This window comes from Narcine bancroftii, chromosome 1 (genome assembly GCF_036971445.1).
Source record: "Narcine bancroftii isolate sNarBan1 chromosome 1, sNarBan1.hap1, whole genome shotgun sequence".
Taxonomy (NCBI): domain Eukaryota; kingdom Metazoa; phylum Chordata; class Chondrichthyes; order Torpediniformes; family Narcinidae; genus Narcine; species Narcine bancroftii.
The window spans coordinates 358,402,500-358,415,717 of NC_091469.1; the positions used below are offsets into that span (position 1 = coordinate 358,402,500).

General features: G+C 39.8%; 1 long non-coding RNA gene across 1 annotated transcript in view; it reads left to right on the forward strand.

Moving 5' to 3' along the window:
* Positions 1 to 12,179, forward strand: part of LOC138752576 (uncharacterized) — a 35,033-nt gene extending 22,854 nt beyond the window's left edge. The window contains exon 3 of the long non-coding RNA XR_011350745.1: positions 12,003 to 12,179. This is a non-coding gene — a long non-coding RNA (uncharacterized lncRNA). The remainder of the gene's footprint in view (positions 1 to 12,002) is intronic.
* Positions 12,180 to 13,218: the final 1,039 nt, after the last annotated feature.

Below are 13,218 nucleotides of genomic sequence, written 5' to 3' on the forward strand. Positions count from 1 at the left end.
TCATTGGACCATTTCCTTTGGAGTTGTGAAACTGTGCACATAACAAGTCAAATAGGTACAATTAAAACAGTGGTTTTCAACTTTTTTCTTTCTACCCACATACTACCTTAAGCAATCCCTTACGAATCACAGAGCATCTATGGCATAGGGAATACTTAAAGTGGTATGTGAATGGAAAGAAAAAGGTTGGGAACCACTGCTCTAGCAGATTATGTTTGGCTTTGTGAACAGTTTTTGAGTTTCTTGACCATTTTAATATAATGGGCTGTTTGCCATTATATATTTTAAAAAAAAATCCCCTTAAAGTACGAGAGAAAGAGAAGCAAAAGAGGTTCTCTATCCATGACCAGGGATGGCAAATCATGTGAATATTTTAACAAGGAAATTAGAATTTTCTTGTTAAAGACATATTCCCAGCACATCTCCTACCTTTTATTTGTTTTGTGTTTAGAAGTGATTTTTAATTAAGTTGGAATTCAAACAAAATTAAAAATTTCAAAGTTTATAATTATAGTAAGCATTCCAACCCACAATAAAAGCATTGTGAAACAAGTTATTTGTCCTGTAATTGTAGATGTTATTGCTGAAACAAAATACATGTAGTTGTTTCAAATAAAAGACATCTGTTTAGTAGGGGACACAAAGAACACTTGGAGGCTGGCACAGTTCCCACGTTGTAAGGGTGTTTTATCAGGTTTTATCATCAAAGTCCTGTTTCAACTTTTCATTAAAGTTTCACGGTTACCCTGGAGACTCATACAATTTATTGTTGAGTTTTATCCTTTATACCTGCAAACTGGAGCATCTGACACACACCTGGAGAAACAAAATCCCTGCTTGTCACATATATCCTGTGATTCTAGGACAAAGCACTACTGTGTTTTGATGCTGTGAGTAAAAACCAGTACACATGAAATGTCCTCGCTCAAAGGCAATGGAAATATAAAGAAAGAAAACATCTTCAGAGTTTCAGGTGTTAAGAGGCTGCTTGACATTTGAATATCTGTCACTTTCCCTAGGTCACTGAATGAGATTAATGAGAACACACGGTACATTTCATTTTCCCAGCTTAGAGTGTATTATCACCCCCATTTGTCTATTATACAGGAAAAAAAAGGTATCCGGCATGTGGGGATTGATAGATGTCGGAAAAGTGAATTTTCTGGTTGGTTGAGATAAAGTGTTGCATGATTGTGAACTGACTGCGAGGGGGTAGCAATTTTAAACCTGTGTTTTTTACCTATTTATTTTCTGCAAATTTTTTTTAGGTTACTTGACGGAGGCAGCTGCTTGAATTCCGGATAATGGGGATTTTATTGTACTGTATTTGTTTTCAGATGTGGACAACCTAGGCAAAATTGGAATTATCACCCTACTTAGTTTAAATGTTTGTTTCTCTGTGCCTTGAATATCCATCGCTGTTCTCAATAGTAGAAAATTACAAACAATTGTCACTTATAAAGAGAAGCTATTCATCTTTCTCTCTATCTTAAGTGGGGAATCCATTATTCCAAAACCATGCTCCCTAGTTCGAGATGTGCTCAAGAGAATAACATCCCATCAGCATCTACCAAGTAAATCCCCATTAGAATCCGATGTGTCATAGTAAAATTCTCTCCAAATGCCTATAAATGCAGGACTGACACACTCAGCCTTTCTTCATTTGTCAATGTCTTCATCACAGTAACTAACCTAATGACCTTCTCTCTTGTATGAAGTATTGCAGCACTCCCAATGCAGTCTCATTCATACCCTGTAAAGTTGTGTCAACATTTCCCAACTTTTATGTTCCATACAATTAAGGCCAAATTAAGTGCTGTACCTGCATGTTAGCGTTCTTGTGTTTCATTCACTCAGACAGGCAGATTCCTTCATCTGTCAATATTTTCAGTCTGACTCTATTTAAATAATAATTTGTTTTTTTGGTCTCCTTTAAATTGGATAACTTTACATTTTTCTACTTTATATTCCAAATGCAAACTTCTTGCCCATTCACTTCACCTATTTAAATCTCATTGCAAACTTGTTGCACCATACAGCTTGTGAATCCACCTATCCTAGTAGCATCAGCAAATTTATTTCACCATATACTTTGAGGCCAAATGCTGTCCCAGCATGGTCTTAAACTTTGCAAATGACACGACTGTTATTGTCTAGAATGATCTCAAACAATGAAGTATATGAAGGAGACAGAGAGTCTGGTGACATGGTGTCAGAATAACAGCCTTTCCCTTTATGCAAGTCAAATTAAGGAACTTGCCGTTGATTTCAGGAAGTGGGATGAACCTTTGTCTGTGTCAGCAATAATGAAGTGGAAGTTTTGTGTGGTAAATATTACCAACAGTGGGTCGTGGCCCAATCCTATTGATACAATGGCCACGAAAATGAACCAATGTATCTACTTTCTCAGAAGCCTAAGGAAACTCAGCATATCCTCAATGTGCCTTCCTAATTTTTATGGATGCACCATAGAAAGTATCCTGTCTGAATGCATCAGACCTTGGGGCAGGAGGACATCTGCCCAAGACTGCAAGAAACTGCAGGATTATGAACACAGCTTAGCACTTCTTAATCTCCTGCTTCCTTGGGAAAGACGCCAACCTATTAAAAAGCACATCCCACCCCACTCACACATTGTTCTTCTCCCCTTGCTATGAGGCAGAAGATGCATGAGTTTGTAAACATGCACTTTCAGGACAGTTTCTTTCCTGCTGTTCTCTGACTCTTGACCATACATCCCCATCACTAAAGATTCTGCCTTGCATCGTTTAACTTTTTTTCCTCTTTAACACAATACCCTGCACCTTTTTATTCTAACGCAGGACGGCATGTTTAGCATCGTGGTTATCACTAGTGACCTGGGTTCAAATCCAGCATTGTCTATAAGAAGTTTGTCCATTCTCCCCATGTCTGTGTGGGTTTCCTCCCACCCTTCAAACCATACTGGAGTATAGGTTAATTGAGGTGTTTGGGCAGGACGAGCTTGTGAGCCAGAAGGGCCGATATGTTTTTACTTTTGTTTTAAATCTTAAACTACCTGATGTACTATGTATAACTTGCTAAAAAAAAGGTTTTTCACTGTTTTAAGTTCTCTTTTATGCACATTCAATTTATATCTTGAAAATTGACTGAATTGTGAAAGTAATGGTCAACTGTATCTGAGATGAAAAGTAAATGATCATCTACAGAACAGGAGATTTTACATTCAATCCCTTTCCTTCATATCCTCAAGATGTCCTTACACTCACGAAATGCAATTGCCAATGTTTCAGTTGCCAGACAAAATAATAAAGACTTAATGGGCATCCTTAATGAGTACCATGTTGCAGATTTAAAGGCTGAGATTGTGGTAAATTAGGAACAATTGTGGCAGATGGCCGTAAATACAATAATTTAACCCATGCAATAAAATCAACCAAAATTAAAATTTTCTGGGGCTATAAAAAGATATGCCCATTCTATTCAATCAAAAGCCTTTTCTGCTTCCAATGAAATAATACGCTCAGGAGTTTTCCCAGAGGATAAGTACATAATATTCATTAAGTGATGTATATTAAAAAAGGAATATTGGTTTTTAATAAACCCAATCTGATCTTCATAAATAACTGACGGTTAAAAAAAAATCTTTTCCATCCTATTATCATCAACATTCAATAAGGAAATCGGTCTATAGGAGGAACATTCTTCACAATTAAAGGCATGCAAGCCTCATTAAATGAATCTGGAAGCTTACCCTGTTGAAACAAATCTGCCAACACCACCCATTCAAGTGAGGTGTCAGCAATTGAGGACATAAATTTAAAAAATTCCACAAGAAGCCCATTGGATCCAGGGCCTTTCCAGATTGTAATGAGGAAGTATACTGAAGGTATGGAGCTGTGATAGAGACGTCTACTCGATATCACACCCCAACTGGAAGTCAAGGACACTGTTTGACCAGCTGAGTTTCTCCAGCATTTTGTGTTTTTGCGTCTATCTTGCTTGTTTTTTTGATAGTAATTTCTGTCCCCTTTTTATTTGGCTATTAACTGTGTTCTCCTGAGATTTTCTTGCTCATGTTGCTGAGTCTTTGTTGTTGATTATTTTAACTCCATTCTGTACCACGTATTAGTAAATTTAGTTCATTTACTTCTGCACCTTTTGATAATATACACTGTATCTTCTATCCTGACCCAACTTTTAAAGGAGTCTCCTTATTCAGCACAATGAAGTCTGATAGTGGTTATTTTTAATATTTTGTCATGTTTTGTAGTTTGCTCTTAAATTTTTGCCCTGACTCTGGACTGCTTTTTCAGCGTATTGTTAAATGTGATAATTAACTGAGCCACTCCTTATTTGCACACATTGCTTATATGAAATATTAGGGAACAGATCATTTTTCAAAGACCATAAAATAATTTACCCCTTTTACACAGCGATCCCATTTAATTGGCATGTGAATGACCCATGTTTAAAGTTGGATCATGTCGTTCACACTGAACCAAGAAAAGCTGAGTCAGTGTGACCTTTTACATAAGAAACAAGAAAACCCAGTGAAAAAGGAGGCAGGACTTGAATTGTGTCTTGGGAAGTCAGGAAAGCCTTTTACACAGGAATGTATCAGCTCTGATACTATCTACCTTGTTGAGCAATTACCAGGATGAAAATAACCCCCCCTCCCCCCCACCCATCCCAAGTTCATTGCTTTCACACAGGTTCAAAAGCAATTAAATCCCTTTTTTTTAAGGGCAGTGCAAAGGGGCCATTTGATGCATGAATTTTTCTTTGACAGTAAATTATTGTCCAAAGGTAGTCCCATTAACTTGTGCATTGTCTCAGCTAAGTTGGGGAGGAAGAAATCTTTAGAATTGACTGGTATTCTGGTAGAAGAAATAGGAAAACAGACAAATTGGAAAGTGTTGCATGATTTAAAAAAAAAGATTTTTAAAATAATCACACGGAGAGGAAATCAAGTATGTTTTTGATGTCAGGTGTAAGAGGAGTACTATGTGGATTTCCACTTTTGTAGGTTGAGGCTGCTTAAAGTTCTTTGAAGATATTGAATATTTAACTTTGTGAAATCAATTTTCATATGAGAATTAATAATAATTTGTCATTTAGTTAATGGATGAGGGATATTTATTCTGGATCCTTTTTTTGTCAGTAGCTACTCAACAGTGGGATTTTCCCTCACCTGTGAGATTTGTGTCAATATGATATGCTGACGGTTTAACTCCTGACAATTCATAAGCTCTACTGTTCTGCATGGCTGAATAGCTGTTGTCATTTCTTTTTTATTTCCCTGATGTGGTAGATGCCTCAGTGATTGTACATTAATCCATGTAAGTTGGAATATTGGTGTATGTTGCCAACTTACTTGTGATATGCAGTGGAGGCTGTGACAGTGTGTAACAAGTGGAATAATGGCCCTCCTCTATTCTACTATGTCAAGTAATATGTTTAATTTAGAGGAAGTATATCTTTCAATTCTTTCTGAAACTCCTTCAAATACTCCAAGTAAAACCCTTTATTGAGAGTGATTGAAATATCATGATTCCGTGCAATCAAATTTCTTCATGTGCATTTGGTCTTTTCTTTGTGGAGCAATGGAGGTTGATAGAGGTGTATAAGATGATGAGGGGCATTTATCATATAGATGGCCAGAAGCTTTTTCCCAGGGCTGAAATGGCTAACACGAGGGGGATACATTTAAGGTGATGAAGTGCAGGTGGGTGCATTGAATGAGGTGGAGGCGGGTACAATAAGATCTTTTAAGAGGCTATTAGGTTTACCCATTCTAGAATTGCGGACACATTTCAAATATAGCCCCTTTTCTAATTACTGTGATATTTCAGTAATCATCTGTTTGAGTGTTGACCTTCTCTCGAAATTATTCAAACATTTTTTAAATAATCCAATCTTTATTCTCTTTATGTATAGCTCTAAATGTTGTTTGAACTTTCCTGGCCTCGTGCTTTAATTTGAAAATATATTCAAACAAGTCAAAATCATCGGCAGGGAAGTGTTTTGTGGAGATGTAATGAAACCATATGTTAAGTATTGCATTTGTGATAGTCCGCACTGTCAAGATAGAAAAATGCACGGCAGAACCAAAGAGTATTCAACAGATTTATTAAATTATGCTCGTGGGAGTGAGGCATATCAAATTCAGGTAGACAGGGTCACCTTAGTCAATATCGAACCTCACTCAAAGATCTCAGTGAAATGGTACAGTATTTAAGGCATTTTCTGGCACTAGATCTCTTACAAATTGATAAGCATATTTCTTTGAGTTCATTTAAGGCATTTTTTTTACAGTTCCTTGTTAACACTTGTCATTGTGTTCCATCTTAAATGAAAATGATTAACATCAATCAGCTACTGGTATGTACTAGCAGCTGTTTTTTGCCTAATGTTTATGAATGGAGCTGCTGCTTTCAGTAAACATGAACATGCTTTTTTTTCTAACCTTTTTAAGGCTAGGGAATTCTGCATTAAATAAAGACAAAATCAGTGGTGCTTTTCCTTAATAATTACCGCTTCTGGATGACTTAAAATAAAATCTTTCACACATTGAATACTGCCGACGCTTCTTTTTACTCATGGGTAAAATTATTTCTGACAGTAACAAACAATATGGATTACAAATGAAATCACTTCTTGCATGGGTTAGCCAATAGGTTGGATTAAATTTTCTGGCAAATAATGAACAATGCATACCTTCTTTAATTAAAAAGCTAGTAGGAGGTGACATACATTCACTACCTGTCATGAAAACGCAATGCAAAGAAAGACATGAGAAATATGGACAAGCCTTTTAGGCTTAGACACTTAAATCCTGGAAATGAAGGCAATAGAATAAAGGAGGAAAAGTACATGGAAGGCAATTCATAGGCAAAGCTGGCACCATTTCAGTCAAACACAATTATATCGAAGCAAGAAACTCTCTGAAAACATTGCTAATTTTCTGCATTTTTCTAGGTCATTCTTGGCTGTCTCCAAATGCCTCCAACCTTGAAAAAAAATCTCACATTGCTTGGCAACTATGCAACAAAGTTTAGTAGCAAAGTCCTTTCCTTCCCCAAAATGTATTTAATCTGTTCCATTTCCATACCTTTCTATACACCTTGGACTCCACTTATGAAGGATTTCAGTCTGTGAGGGGCCTGATTAGTAGCTGTGGACAAGAGTGACCTAATGGCTGGAGGGCCTCTTGCCAGTAGTCAATGGGCCAGCCTTTGGATATCAGGGCCAGGAGGACTTGGGGTCTCCAAGGACTGGTGCTGGACTCTATGATACCTTCTGCCAGAAGCCGCCTCACTTCTGCCTTAATGAAGACTCCATCGACTGCAAAATGGAGCCTGCACTTGGCAGCTATGGGATTGCATTCTGATGTAAGGTAGTTGAAGAGGGCAGGAGGGGTTACCCGAAGCACGGAGAGGCTGCAGGTGGATTAGGGCAGTCGGTGGGCTGTGTGCTGTGGAGTGCGAGCAGGGGGAGGGGCCCAGCGAAGGTGAGGGTAAGGCTCTGGAGGTGGCACTGGAAGTCCAGCCCTGAGGACTGGGGCACAGAGCTGGGGCATAACCAGGAGCTTGAACCCTTGGTATGTTCTTCCCTCTTTCTCCCGCCACCCCCCCCCCCCCCATCAATTCCACTGAGCAGCACCCGAGAGCCATGATGGAACAGTCCTGGGCAGCAAAAGCGATGGAAAAGTTTTTGGGATAGATTTTGAGCTTTAATGTCCAGGCCACATTCAGGTGCACGAAGCTCTCAGTACTACCACTATTGAACAGGCATTTTGTTACCTTCCCATTGACAGCAATGTCCATCATTGAGCACCTGAGTCCATGGGGAATGTCCAGTTTTAAGGTGGTGCATGCGAGGACCATCTTGGGGTCTGAGTCGCTGTTCCCCAATGGATGAGAGTAGCGGCCAGCGGTTTCCTTTCTTTGTGTGGGGTGCGTCCATGTTGACCACATCATCCCGTCAATGTGGTGCATATGTTGTGGAAGTCTGGGCCCGGTGGACGATCGTGGCATCAGTGCAGTAGGGCGACCTGACCAGCAGTGAAGCTGGAGATGACGTCATCCGAGCGAACGGAAGCGATGTCTTTAGTGTGGGCAGAAGTCGTCTGGAGGAAGATGGTGGCATGTTGGGTGAGCACACTGCAGCGATGCAGGTCAGTGGCTGGGTGGAAGTGACGTCGGCAGTGAGAGCGAATGTGGCAAGTTTCACCTGATCCTCACATATGGCGGTGTTCGGGAGGGCTCCCAGCTGGTTGCAGAGGGCCGCAGTGCTCCCAATGGGCCTTGAAAGGCACATCTTAGCGAAGTGGCCTTTCTTCCCACATCGGGAGCAATGCAAGTTCCTCACTGGGAAGCCTTTTTGTGATCACCTGTCTGACCCACATTGGGACCCACAGTACTTGCAAGGGGCGAACTGCGCCAGCGTCTGCAATCGTCTCTTCTACTTAGGGCCCTTTAGTGATGGAGGTCATTGGCACCTGCCAGGTTGGGATAGTCTGGCATCGAAGACCTCTGCATGATGGGCTGCAGCCTCCTGGGAGCGGACTACCTCCATTGTCCTGGTAAGCGAGGCAATGTTTTCCTCCAGCAAGTCCTGTTGGGCACTCCTTGAGCACAGACATCGCACACAGGCAGACTGGATCAGTCTCTCCACTTCCCCCTTGGTCACCCCGGTCTCGGTCAGGCATAGGTAGGCTCGCTCATGCAGGTCCCCTTGATAGGCATCTGCCATCTCACCTGGCTGCTGGGACCTGATGCTGAGCAGGTACTGGGCATATACCACATTTGTTAGGAGCTTGTACATGCTCTCCAGGATGGCCATCACAGGTTTGTAGTCCATGCTGTCCTTGATGGCCTGGAAAGCTTGTGGGCACAGCTTGTTACGGAGCACCATGAGCCGTTTCTGGTTGGTGTTGATCACCTCAGCCTGTGTTAGGATGATCACCTCAATTGAGTACTTTCAGACCTCGAAGCGTGCCTGGGCATCCGGGTGTTGGGGGTCGATCTCCAGGCTCCCAATCGTCAGAAACTTCTCCATGGTGTCTCTTTAAAATTTTACTGGAATAAATTGTGATGCACTGAGGTAGCAGCAAGCAAGCACGAACTCAGAAAAGACTGTACAATAGGCTTTATTCCAGTAAAAGTCTGAATACCAGTTCATGCCTTGGTGACTCCCCGTGTGACTGTCTCAAGAGGGGAAGGCTCAGGTTTATCTTCAGGTCGGCTGATTGGCAGCTGGCCAGGTGGAGTCAGTCCCTTAGGTGGTCTTTCTGCAAATGGTCCCCCTGCAGTCGGCTGGTGGTCGTATCACCACAATATTAAGTATTTTTCTTCTGATTTTCACTAACCTCATGACCATTCAGGCCATTTCTATTTAAATATTAAGCTTTGTTTATCTGTAATTTTCTTCTATACAATTACCTTAAAATTGTTGTCATTTGAATGGGATACTACAGATAACTCCAAACCAATTTTGAATGGGGTGTGAGTGAGCAATGTCCTTCCATGTTGGTGGTATTTGCTAACTTACCAACCATGTTAACTATATTGTCATCCAAGTCAATAATATGAATGACAAGCAACAGTTGACCCAACACTGATTATAGGGCTCCAGTCAATAAGCCTTTGACTCCTTCCACCAAGCTAATTTTGTATTTAATTAGCCAGCTCATTCTGGATCCTTTGTGATCTAACCTTGTCATAGGCTTTGCAAAAGTTCTTGTAGACATGCCCTCATCCTCTTGATCTTTTCAAAAAATTCAATCAAATTTGTGAGACACATTTGCCATTCAAAATGCCTAATCAGTTCTGGCCTTTCCAAATGCTGGTAAATGATGTTCCTCAGAATCATCTCCAGTAACTTTCCTACCATAGCCTCAATGGCTTGTATTTCCCTGTTTTTTTTTTAAGCCTTTCTTACATAAAGACCAACCACCCTCCATTCTTTCATTATTTCACCTATGGCTAAAGATCCCTAGCAGGTCCCTTGCAATATCCCACAATGTGCCAGGATAAACTTGTTCAGGCCCTAGAGATTTATCCAACTTAATACTTTGAGACTAATGGCACCTCCTCTTGGAATATGGGTATATTACAAAATATCACCATTCATTTCCTTTCATTTCTTAGCTTCTATGACCTTCTCCGCCATAGATACAAATGCGAAGAATTCATTTCAGACCTCACCCGACTACTATGGCTCCACAAATAAACAACCATGTTCATCCTTAATGGGGGACCTATTCTTTCCTTAATTTTCCTTTTGCTCTTAATATACTCACAGAATCTCATAGAATTCTCCTTTACCTGAGTTATTACAGCAATCTCATGTCCTCATTTTGCACTCTAGGTGTCCGACTTTATCTGCTACTGTTCTCAAGGGGTTTCTTGATCTCACCTGCCTTTGCCTGAAATGTGCCTCCTATTTTTTGACTCGACCCTCAATATCCATCGAAGACAAAATTCTCAAATTTTGCCAGCTTTGGCCTTCCCTCCAACAGCAATATACAATCCCTGGAATCTCCCTGTCTCTCTTTTAAAAACCTCTCACTTGCCAGATGACCCTTTATCTGCAAACAGCATCTCCTAATAAACTTTTTTAAGTTCCTCACTCGCACAAAATAAGTAGTCTTTATAGGTCAGTGAACCATGACAATTTAGAAATAATCAAAATAAATTTCCATGCATTATTACTGAATAAATTCATCCCAACAAGAGATTCCGAATCAGAATTAATTGTTGTGATCATGTGTCAAGAAATTTGGTTTTTTTTGTGGCAGCCTCACAGTTTCAACATTGCTATAAATTACATTAAAGAACATAAATGGGTGCAAAGGAAAAGAAAAGGTGAGGTGATGTTTATGGTTCATTGTCCATTGAGAAATCTGATGACAGAGGGAAAGAAGTTGTTTTTGTACCAATAGGTGTTTATTTTCAGGCTCCTGTATCTCCTTTCTGATGGTAGCCATGAAAAGAGGACATGGACTTGGTGCTGAGGATCCTTGATGAGACACTCCTCTTGTAGATGTCCTTAATGGAGTGAAGGCAATGTGTCCATGGTGGCACTGGTTGAGTTTATAACTCTCTGTAGCCTCTTGCAGACCGTGCATTGGCACCTCCATACCAGACAGTGATGCAATCAGACACCTGAAGAAATTTGCAAGTCTTTGGTGACATACCAAATCTTCTCAAACTCCTAACAAAGTATAACCACTGGTGAATCTCCATGATTGCATGGATATGAAAGCACCAGGATAGATCTTCAGACATGTTGATATCCAGGAATTTGAAGTCCTTAACTCTTTCTACTGCTGACCCCTTGATTAGGACTGTTTTCCCCTTCCTGAAGTCCACAATCATCTCCTTAATTTTGTTAATATTGAATAGAAGGTTGTTGTGACACTATTCAACCAGTTGATCTATCTCCTGTTCACTTCCTCATCGCTGTCTGTGACTCTGCCGATGATCGTGGTGTCATCGGCTAATTTATAGATGGCATTTGATTTGTGCTTAGCCACACAGTCATGGGTGTAATGCAAGAGGAGTAGTGGGCTAAGTATGCATCCTTGAACTGCATCTGTGTTGATTATCAGTGAGGAGGAGATGCTATTTCCGATTTGTACTGGCTGTGGTCTTCTGATGAGGAAGTCAAGGATCTAGTTGCAGAGGGAGATGCAGAGGCCCTGATTTTGAAGCTTGTTGATGGTGTTGAAAGCTGAGCTGTGGTTGATTAAAAGCAGCATGATGTACGTGTTGCTGTTGTCAAGGCAACCCAGCCTGAGTGAAGAGCCAGTGGGATTGCTTCTGCATTCAACAAAACAAATGAAATATGCTTGAATGTCATACTGACAATACCTGATACTGAAAAACCTTCTTCAGTTGAAATTTAGTACCAGTAAGCTAAAATAATTAGAAGTGTATTAGTTTGCATACACTTTCTAGAAAAAGATCTTGGTCTGTGGTATTTATTAAATAATTCTCTTATTATTCAATTTACAGCTTTGAGTTAGCAGTTCTTTCAAGTGAGACTGACTGTTTCTGCATGAATGAATCTGAAGCATTCTGGACTTCACATAACAACAATTCTGTTCTCAGCAATGATAATTTGCTGAATAATAGCTTGTTGGGAAGAGGCAACCTCGGCCAGAGAGATAATTTCTTCAGTATAGGATGCATAAGCAGGTGAGGTGGTTAATAAAATGTGACCTCTTGAGGTCTGTTTTATGTTTTTATCTTCTGAATTGCTCATGTCAGCAAAATGGTTCATGCCCAGATCATGACCTTGAGCTGAGAAATATTTTAATTTCTTTTTAAGTCTCATAATGCAAGCCTTCCAGTGCTATATCAGAAACAGGACTGATTTATGGATCGAAGAACTCCTGTCTCCACCTTCTCGTAACTCGTTACTGTTTCTTTTTCTTGTGTTTTGTTTTGCACTGAAGTTAAATGGTCGTGGAAGTGCAGCAAGAATACTTGCCATAACATCTATTGCATAAAGATAATCATTTTGTTTTTAAATGGGAATTCAGACTAAATTAATAATCCACACTTGCTTTATATTCAGTTGATGTTCTTCCTGTAGTGGAATGGTGGAATATATTTAACAAATGTTTAATACATTCATGTAAATAAAATATAAAATTACAGATATGAAAATACAATAAAATCCCCATTATCCATAACTTAATCAACCAGAAATGCAAACAACTGACAAAATTTCCCAGAGGAAATAAATAAATATATTTTAATATAAATAAAGTTTTAATTAAAAATTAAAAATTGTAAAAGTAAAGGCTCTTGGTGAAAATGGAAGGAAACATTGAGTCAGTCGTTGCACTGGTCGTGCTCCTCCCACTGCAGCTGTTTGAGCAATATTTCAATAAAGTTGTGTTTTAATAAAATGGCGGCACCCAGGATGAAGATTCAGTTGATGTTGGAACGACACTCCCAAACTGTCTTCCTATCCCTGCCTAGTAAGAGTATTTATTTTTATTCATATATGATTAAGTATGTTGATATGACTTTATCTGTAAAGTAAGGGGGAGAGGTTCATTATGACTGCAGCATGGTTAGTGTATCATTTAGCTCAACACTGTTACAGCACCAGCGAACAGGGTTCAAATTTAAAGGAGGTTGCACTTAATGTCTGACCAATGCACTTGCATGGAGGTGAGTCAGTTTGTTAGTGGGAGGGGAGGGGTGTTAGTTATGATGG